The following is an 8,058-nucleotide window of genomic DNA, read 5'->3' as shown; positions in this document are numbered from 1 at the left end:
CAGTGAGGAACGAGGAGGCCTCGGGGGCCGTAGCAGTGTGTGACTTACCAGAGAGAGGTACCCCCATGATGGGCACATCATGAATGGGGTCAGACCACCAATCTTCAGCCACCCCTCCACTGTCTCCCTCACCCAATGCAGAATCTCCTCGTCAGAGAGGGCAATGGCATACATCTGGATGCCCTCGATTGGCTCATCCGATGTCATCTTGAATAGGCGTCGCCGCCGAGCCATCAGCGGCAGCAACCTCCGGTGGTGGAAGGCAGCCATGACCATAGCCGCCATAAGGCTACAGCTCCACAGCCTCTTCAGTCCCTCTAGGAGTGGCTGCAGCTTGGGCTGATCAGCCACCGGGACACCGTACCTCCACTTCTCCAGTAGGCTCTCTAGGACCCGCCCGGTATAGGGGGGAAGTCCGCTGTCGTCGTTGCAAAGGTAGAACCAGTTGTTGTACCCATGACGGTTGGACGACGTAAGCTGGGCTAGGATGTAGAGGTGCTGCCGGTCTTGGCGTACTTGGAGAGTGCACCCACTGGCCCTCATCGCCTTCTGCATGCCCATCGTGCCCGTCGGCTTGGTGGTGAGCCCTGCCCAGAAGAGGTGGAGCCACAGCTCCTAATGGGGGGCGATGCCCAAGTACCCTTCACAGATGGCGATGAAGATGGCCGCCTACGTGATGGAGTTGGGGTTGAAGTTGTGAAGCTCCACACCATAGTAATGCGAGAGCGCCCACATGAACCGGTCCATCGGTAGGCCGAGACCACGCTCGTGGAAAGACACGAAGCTCATGATGTACCCATCGTGTGGCCTTGGCTCTGGCTCGCCCAATGGAGCAATCCACTCTGGCCTGTTGGGGTCGATAACCAGGCGGAGAAGGCCATCGTCGACGAGCGACTGCAGCGTCTCCATGGACACATCGGACGGACCCCAAGGGTCCTCCTAGAGGACAACAGCGCTGCCGGCCATTACGTGGTGGAAAATGCGGCTACGGCGGTAAGGCTCGCTCTCTCTCTCTCTCTCCCTCTCCCTTCTCCCTTCTTCTCCCCGGCGCTCTCTGTTCCTAGCAACGGCTTGAGGGCAACAAAAGCAAATGCAGGCAAGGTAAGGAGCAGAGGGGCGAGGCTCGTTACGTATTTATACAGGAAGGGGGTGAAATGGACGGGCGATGAAATCGAGGCACGCGGCCACCTTTTCCTTATTAATCGCACGCACAGTTATGTCCCATCCACTGACACCGCATCGCATCTAACCACAGCAGCGGTAGGTGCCGTTCTGCCTCCCCGAGAAAGCTGCCTCAAAAGGCACACCTGCCATTGTCAGCCGATGGGAGGGGAATATCCCCCACCCGATTCCTTTTAGAAGAAGGAACTGGGCACCGAGCCTGTTACGGTCTAGGGGTTCGAAGGCTGGGCCCCCGAGGGTCTCGACAGCTGCCCTAGGACAATAGAGTTAGGGACAACTATGGGCGAGCCCATACATGGTCAAGGCCTGAGCAAGTGATCGCTCGGGATGCCCTAAGTCATGTCCGAGACTGGTAGGGAGGTCTCCGAATGGGATCCCACCGTAGGGAGGCATCAAGCCCCTGGGGCTAATCGAATGGCCCTAGGACCCACTAGAGAAGCCCTCTGGTACTTTTGGAGTGCGTCTCTAGACCGCTAGCCAACCCCTATCGAATGAGGCATGGGCCTCCACTTGGACTTACCCGATAACAGCTCACTGGAAGTGCCATGGCTCGCGCCCACCGAGGGTAGCCTGGCATATTTCACCCCTCCTTCCAAACGAAAAGGATACGCGAGGGTCACACAAAAAGCTAGGGGAACTCCTGATCGCCCTCTCGCTCCATGCAGAGGCTTGGGGGCTCTTCCTGCAACCTTGCCGAGACCCAGCGACCCAGGCTTACACTCGAGGGCTTGGCAAACAACCCCTTCTTCCGAATGAAAAGGATGTGTGAGGGTCACACAAAAAGCCAGGGGAACTCCTGATTGCCCTCTCGCTCCATGTGGAGGCACAGGGGCTCTTCTTGCAACATTACCGAGACCCAGCGACCTAGGCTCGCACTCGAGGGATCAGCAAATAACCCCTCCTTCCAAACAAAAAGGATGCGCGAGGGTCACACAAAAAGCTAGGGGAACTCCTGATCGCCCTCTCGCTCCGTGCAGAGCCTTGGGGGCTCTTCCTACAGCCTTGCCGAGACCCAGCGACCTAGGCTCGCACTCGAGGGCTCGGCAAACAACCCCTCCTTCCAAACGAAAAAGATGCGCGAGGGTCACACAAAAAGCCAGGTGAACTCCTGACCACCCTCTTGCTCCATGTGGAGGCTCGGAGGCTCTTCCTGCACCTAGGACAAAGACAAGCAACCCAAGCTCACACTCGGAGGCTCGAAAAAACACAATAAAGGGCACCAAGCCCGTTACGGTCCAGGGGTTCGAAGGATGGGCCCTCAAAGGTTTCAACAACCGTCTTAGGACAAACAGAGTCAGAGATGACTATGGGTGAGCCCATACATGGCCAAGGCCCAAGCAAGCAAATGCTTGGGATGCCCTAAGTCATGTCTGAGACCGGTAGGGAAGTCTCTAAATGGGATCCCAGCACAGGGAGGCGCCGAGCCCCTAGGGCCCATCGAACAGCCCTAGGACCCACTAGAGAAGCCCTCTGGTACTTTTGGAGTGCGTCTCTAGACCACTAGCCGACCCTTATCGAACGGGGCATGGGCCTCCACTCGGACTTACCCGATAACAGCTCACCGGAGGTGTCACTGCTCACGCCCACCGAGGGTAGCTTGGCATCCTCCACCCCTCCTTCCGAATGAAAAAGATGCGTGAGGGTCGCACAAAAAAGACAGGGAAACTCCTAATCGCCCTCTTGCTCCGCGCAGAGGCTCGGGGGCCCTACCTGCAACCAAGCCGAAGACCAAGCGACCCGAGCTCGCACTCATGGGCTCAGCAAACGCAATGAAACCCTTCGTACGATGTGAGAAAAGCCCCTAGAGGAATAAATCCACTCCTCTAGGTCCTCGGGGGCTACACCTGGTGGGTGCGCTTGCACGCACCCACCGAGGCCTCTAATACGAAACACCATCCTGCCAGGAGCTGTCGTGAGCCGAGTCTCGTCAAAACCTCAAGGAGAGCGCTCACATTCTCTCTGAGGCTCGGGAGCTACTGTTGGGTACCATAAAAAGGGCCCCCCTAAGCAAAAACTAAAAAAATTGCTTAGACCCTATCAAAATCAAAGCCAAGAGACAACTGTTGGCTAACCCCCGGCCTTGTCTGAGGCTATTGACTCTCCGCCTCACTCGAGGCCTCGCACGAAAGGCCTCGAATGGCCTGCCGATTCTCCGCCTCGCTCGAGGCCTCGCACGAAAGGCCTCGGATAGGCTACCAATTCTCCATCTCGCTTGAGGCCTCGCACGTAAGGCCTTGGACGAGTAACCGATTCTCTGTCTCGCCTGAGGCTGGCTCGGCGAATAGCCCCACCGCCTCTGCCTCGACCGATCTCCCTGACAGAACGTCACATCTAATTAATGCGACCAACCACTCCCGCGACATCAGCTGGACGACGACTCAACATAGTAGAGCGACCGACGAGACAGAAAGTCGCATCAACACCATGCCGTCCAGGACAGGACGGGGCAGGGGTTACCAGCTGTTGTGCTCGGTACTATGCCCACGACCAACGCCCGCACTGCACTGTGCTACCTAACCCCTACTTCAGGAACAACGTGGCATGGGGAGTCAAGTCCGGGTCGCTGTAGCCTCAGAATCAGTGTGTAGGACCAACTACTCCCTCTGGGCCTCGGCAATCCACTTCAGGGTCTCGGTAGCCTCAGGATTCACGCCCAGCGAGCCCCCCATGATGGCTCAGCCTTGGCACCAACTGAGCCTCGGCTTTTTACACTACCAGCACACAGTGACCGGCATGTCGTCCGCCATGCCCTGTGTCAAGCTATCACTGGAGATCCCACGTCGCACAGGATCGGGTATGACCGGCACATCGCTCTAGGGCATCAAGAACAAAGACCGCTCCGTTGACCATGCCACCACAGTGACAAGCTACAGGGCTCAGAAACGCCACCTCCACTCATAGGACACCGCGTAGCAAACGCATGTATCACCCCTGTCCCCCCTTCAACTATAAAAGGGAGAGATCAGGGCTGTTTCTAGGGGGACACGGATAGACTCAGACAGGCACAGACTCACTCATTCGCGCAAGCAACACTCTGTAACACACACGCTTCCCCGCTGCCTGAGATCAACATCTCAAGCAATTTACACCGCTCCATGTAGAGACCTAGGACTAGCTCCCTCTCTCGCCCTGCTTGTAACCCCCTACTACAAATACTTCAGTGCAAGGAATACAAGATCGATCTCTCAGACTAGACGTAGGGCACCTATTGCCTGAACTAGTATAAACCTTGTGTCTCTTTGCATCACCATCTAGGATTAGGGGCACGCAGTACATTTTCACTAGTTGGTTAAGGGATCGCCGGTCCAAAACACCGACAATTAGGTTGATCTTAACCATGTATCCCTAGATCCCCGTGTGGTTTAGTATTCGAAGTCGTGTAAGCTTTCATGTAATCCCTGATCTACATAATATGATCGCGTTTTCCCCTTGTCTGGTTCTAGCTTCGAATCTCGGGATGAGATTCTTTTTAAGGGGGTTGGTTGTAACACCCCTGGTGTTACGTGCTTACTTAGCACCGCGATTTAGGCCTAAGAAAATTTTCTAAAATGAGTTCCTCGGATTTTTTTTATTTAAAACGTACTTGCCATGGTAAGGGAATCGTGTGTGACTTAGTGTTGTGGACTCGAATCAACGCCAAGTTAAATTGATTGGTACCTAAAGATATTTAGGAATGTCTGATAACGATTCTAGAAAGTAAATGGCGAATGGTTTGTTATATTAGATTAAGCATAAGCGACTTTTATAAATAAAATAAAATCCATAAATAAATAGAATGATATATATAGCTTTCGAACCTAATTCAAATTTGAGCTTGTGTTGAAATTTTCCTATGCCAAGACGTCGCAAATTATCTAAATTAGCAAACCGTTAGAGATATATATATATAGGTATGTATACGTTACAATGATAACTCTAAAACAAAGAATTAGAAGAAAGGGCAAACGTACTCAGCGATGCTAGTAGCGATTGACTGTACACGTTGACCGACTGCTCATCTCTTGCTTGCAAAGCTGGTGATCTGGTCTAAATTTTTATTTGGAGCACGTGGTTCTTTCCTCCTGTCCTCGCCATGTCTTTTCGCGTTCTATGCGCGCGCAGGCGCGCAACTGACGGCCACGCTACACCTGACCACTCTGCCTTCGTTGTCTCGTCAAGCTGATAATCTTGCCGTGCGACCTTCGCTGCCTCTGCCTGCCTTGTCTTGTCGGCCTCTATAGACCCGCTGCTCGCCCTGTTCCTTTGCTCTTTCTTTTTCTTTACCGCACCCATCAAGATGAGCACCCTCAGCGGCCGGCCACCATGCGCACAAGCCTCAACAATGCCTCAGTAACTCCATGGCACCCATGTCGCCTAGGCGTTTCCCCGCGCACGCAAGCTCCACGACCTCACCTGCTCTCTCGCCCGGCTCCTCTCGCTGCTGCTGCCTCGCGCGAGCGCCCACCATCTTCCGCACCGGCCCGCCTGCCACCAGAGCCGGTGATGCACCCCGCTATTTCTTTTCTCGCGCCTCGTCCGCATCGGGCGCTGTGCACTGTGCACAGCTACCCTTCCATGCTCCCGTGTCGCCCCACCGAGCCCTGGTTCATGCTGGACCCGCTGCCCTGCCCCACGGCGCCTCCTCTGCTTCAGTTCATGCCGTGGCCAGGCAAGTCCGGTTGTAGCCGTGTGTCTCCCCGCGCCGCCCCGTCGCTCGGCTTCCCTATGTGCACGCGTACCTCCGTGGCCGCGCTGGAGCAGCAACCAGTGGCGCTGTCCGCCCGAGTTCCGCGCCGCGCTGCTACTCCTGTCCATGCTGAGACCGTCGTGTGCTGCGCCACCCATCGTTGTCGCCGGGTTACCCCCTCCTCGCCGTGTCTGGAGCCAACGCAGTGACCACGACCTCTGCCCGCACCACCGCCATGGCTACCCACACGTGTGGCCTATGCCCGTCGTTGCCCCAGCGCCACCGCGGTGCCTGCTTGGGCCTTCGCCGTGCTTCGCATGCTGCCGGGCTGCTACATCCTGTCCAGCATGCGTGGGGCCTAGCCATTGGGCGCGCCTTGTCCGCCCAGTGCCGAGGGGTCCGCCTGCGCCAGTCACCGTGCCCCGCAGTGGCACCGCCGCCGCTGCTGCTCGTCGTCAGTCGGTGTTCCCTGCCGTGCTCTATTTTTGTGGGAGAAGAAAAGGTGCGAAGGTTAAGAATCCAAGCCGAATTTTTGTACAGGGTTCTTATCACAAAATACGTGACCTGAGTAAATAGTGCTGATGTACTACGGGGTGATTTGCTAGAAGCTCAGGGACTAATTTGCAAATGTACCATGCCTCCTGTCTGTGTTGGGCTGGCCTGTGATCGCTGCCTGGGCTGCCTTGGCCACGTGGGCCGGCTAGTGGGCCGCTCACGTGCCAGCCAGGCTCGCCGTGCCGCTTGGCAGGCCTAGGCCATGCGGTGCGCCTGGGCCGCGCATCCACCGGGAAGTCGTTGGATTTGAGTATAGAAAAGTCATACTATAAAGGGAGACACTGTGCTTAAGCTAACATGTGCTACCAAGTGCTCAAACATACACATGCATCCTCATATTCACAGCCAAGACAGCCTAAACTTCACTCTTACCCTAGCTATCTTGACTCTGCCGCACTTAAGCCGCGGCACTGCCGCGCCTTAAGTGATTGGGGCTGAGGGGGTATTTATACCCATCCTCTTCCTCCCCAACGACTATCGTCTTTCTTCTTGAAAGGATCTAGGATGTCGCCTAGAGGGGGGGGTGAATAGGCGTTTCTGAAAAATCAACACCTTTAAAAGCAGAAACGATTAGTAATAGAAGTTTCCAAAATGGAAACTCCAAATCAAAGTAATACAACCCCTCACAAGTTAGCCACAAAGTATATAAAAGATACTAGATAAACCTAGGGAGCCAAACAACGGCAACCAAAGAGTTGAATCAAAATGCACTAGTCAGTTAATGTCGGAAGTCCCGACAGTTTGGGTCAGAACTTCCGACGTGTCAGAAGTCCCGACGTTTAGGTCAGAACTTCCGACGTGTCAGAAGTCCTGACAGTTTGGGTCAGAACTTCCAACGCAAACTGTCAGCACTTCCGACCCCTACGGGAAATGAACTACAAGTGCTAAAATGAACTTTGTGATGCCGATAACTTACAAACCCACTTCCTAGTGGTAAGGTAAGGTGTTGGGTCACTCTCTTGATGTTGATAAGCCACCACTCCGTAGATCGAGGCCCAAACCCTAAGAAATAGCTAGAGAGAGGAAGATAACCAAATACATGTAAATTCGAGCAAATCACAACAACAACAAGCACGCGGGAGACAAGAATTTATCCTGATGTTCGGCAGCCCCACAAAGGAGCTCCTACGTCCTCGTTGTTGAGGTGACCACTTAGGTCGGAGTCTCTTCCACCTCCTTGCCTCACTCAAGGATACCACAAAGGTCACTTGAGTTTCTTCACTAGAAATCAAGAAATATACAAACTTTCCAGGGCTCTTCCACAAGATGGAAGCTCTTGGGCAACGCCTAGCCGGCTAGGGGGAAATCCCCAAGAGTAACAAATGCAAATCAAACCGGCTTGACGAAGAAATCAAGTGCTCAAGCTTGCTCAAAGTGTTTTTCTCACTCAATCCACTCCCTAATCACTCAAACCCTTTAGGAATTGAAGTTGGGAGCAAAGGAGTGAAGAGAGGGGAGCCTAGAATGCTTGGGGGCTGTTTTGGCCGAGTGTTCGTTGCAATGAAATGAGTGGGCAACGGTTAGAATGGAGAAGACAGGTATATATACTCCAAGGCAAAATCTAACCGTTCAGATCTACGTCGGGAGTTCCGACGCAGATCTCGGGACTTTCGACGTATGAAGAAAACACTGTTCATGCGAGGTCAAAGTCCACT

Source organism: Miscanthus floridulus, chromosome 8 (genome assembly GCF_019320115.1).
Source record: "Miscanthus floridulus cultivar M001 chromosome 8, ASM1932011v1, whole genome shotgun sequence".
Taxonomy (NCBI): domain Eukaryota; kingdom Viridiplantae; phylum Streptophyta; class Magnoliopsida; order Poales; family Poaceae; genus Miscanthus; species Miscanthus floridulus.
The sequence above is the reverse complement of the archived record's forward strand: the minus strand, read 5'-3'. Positions refer to the sequence as shown.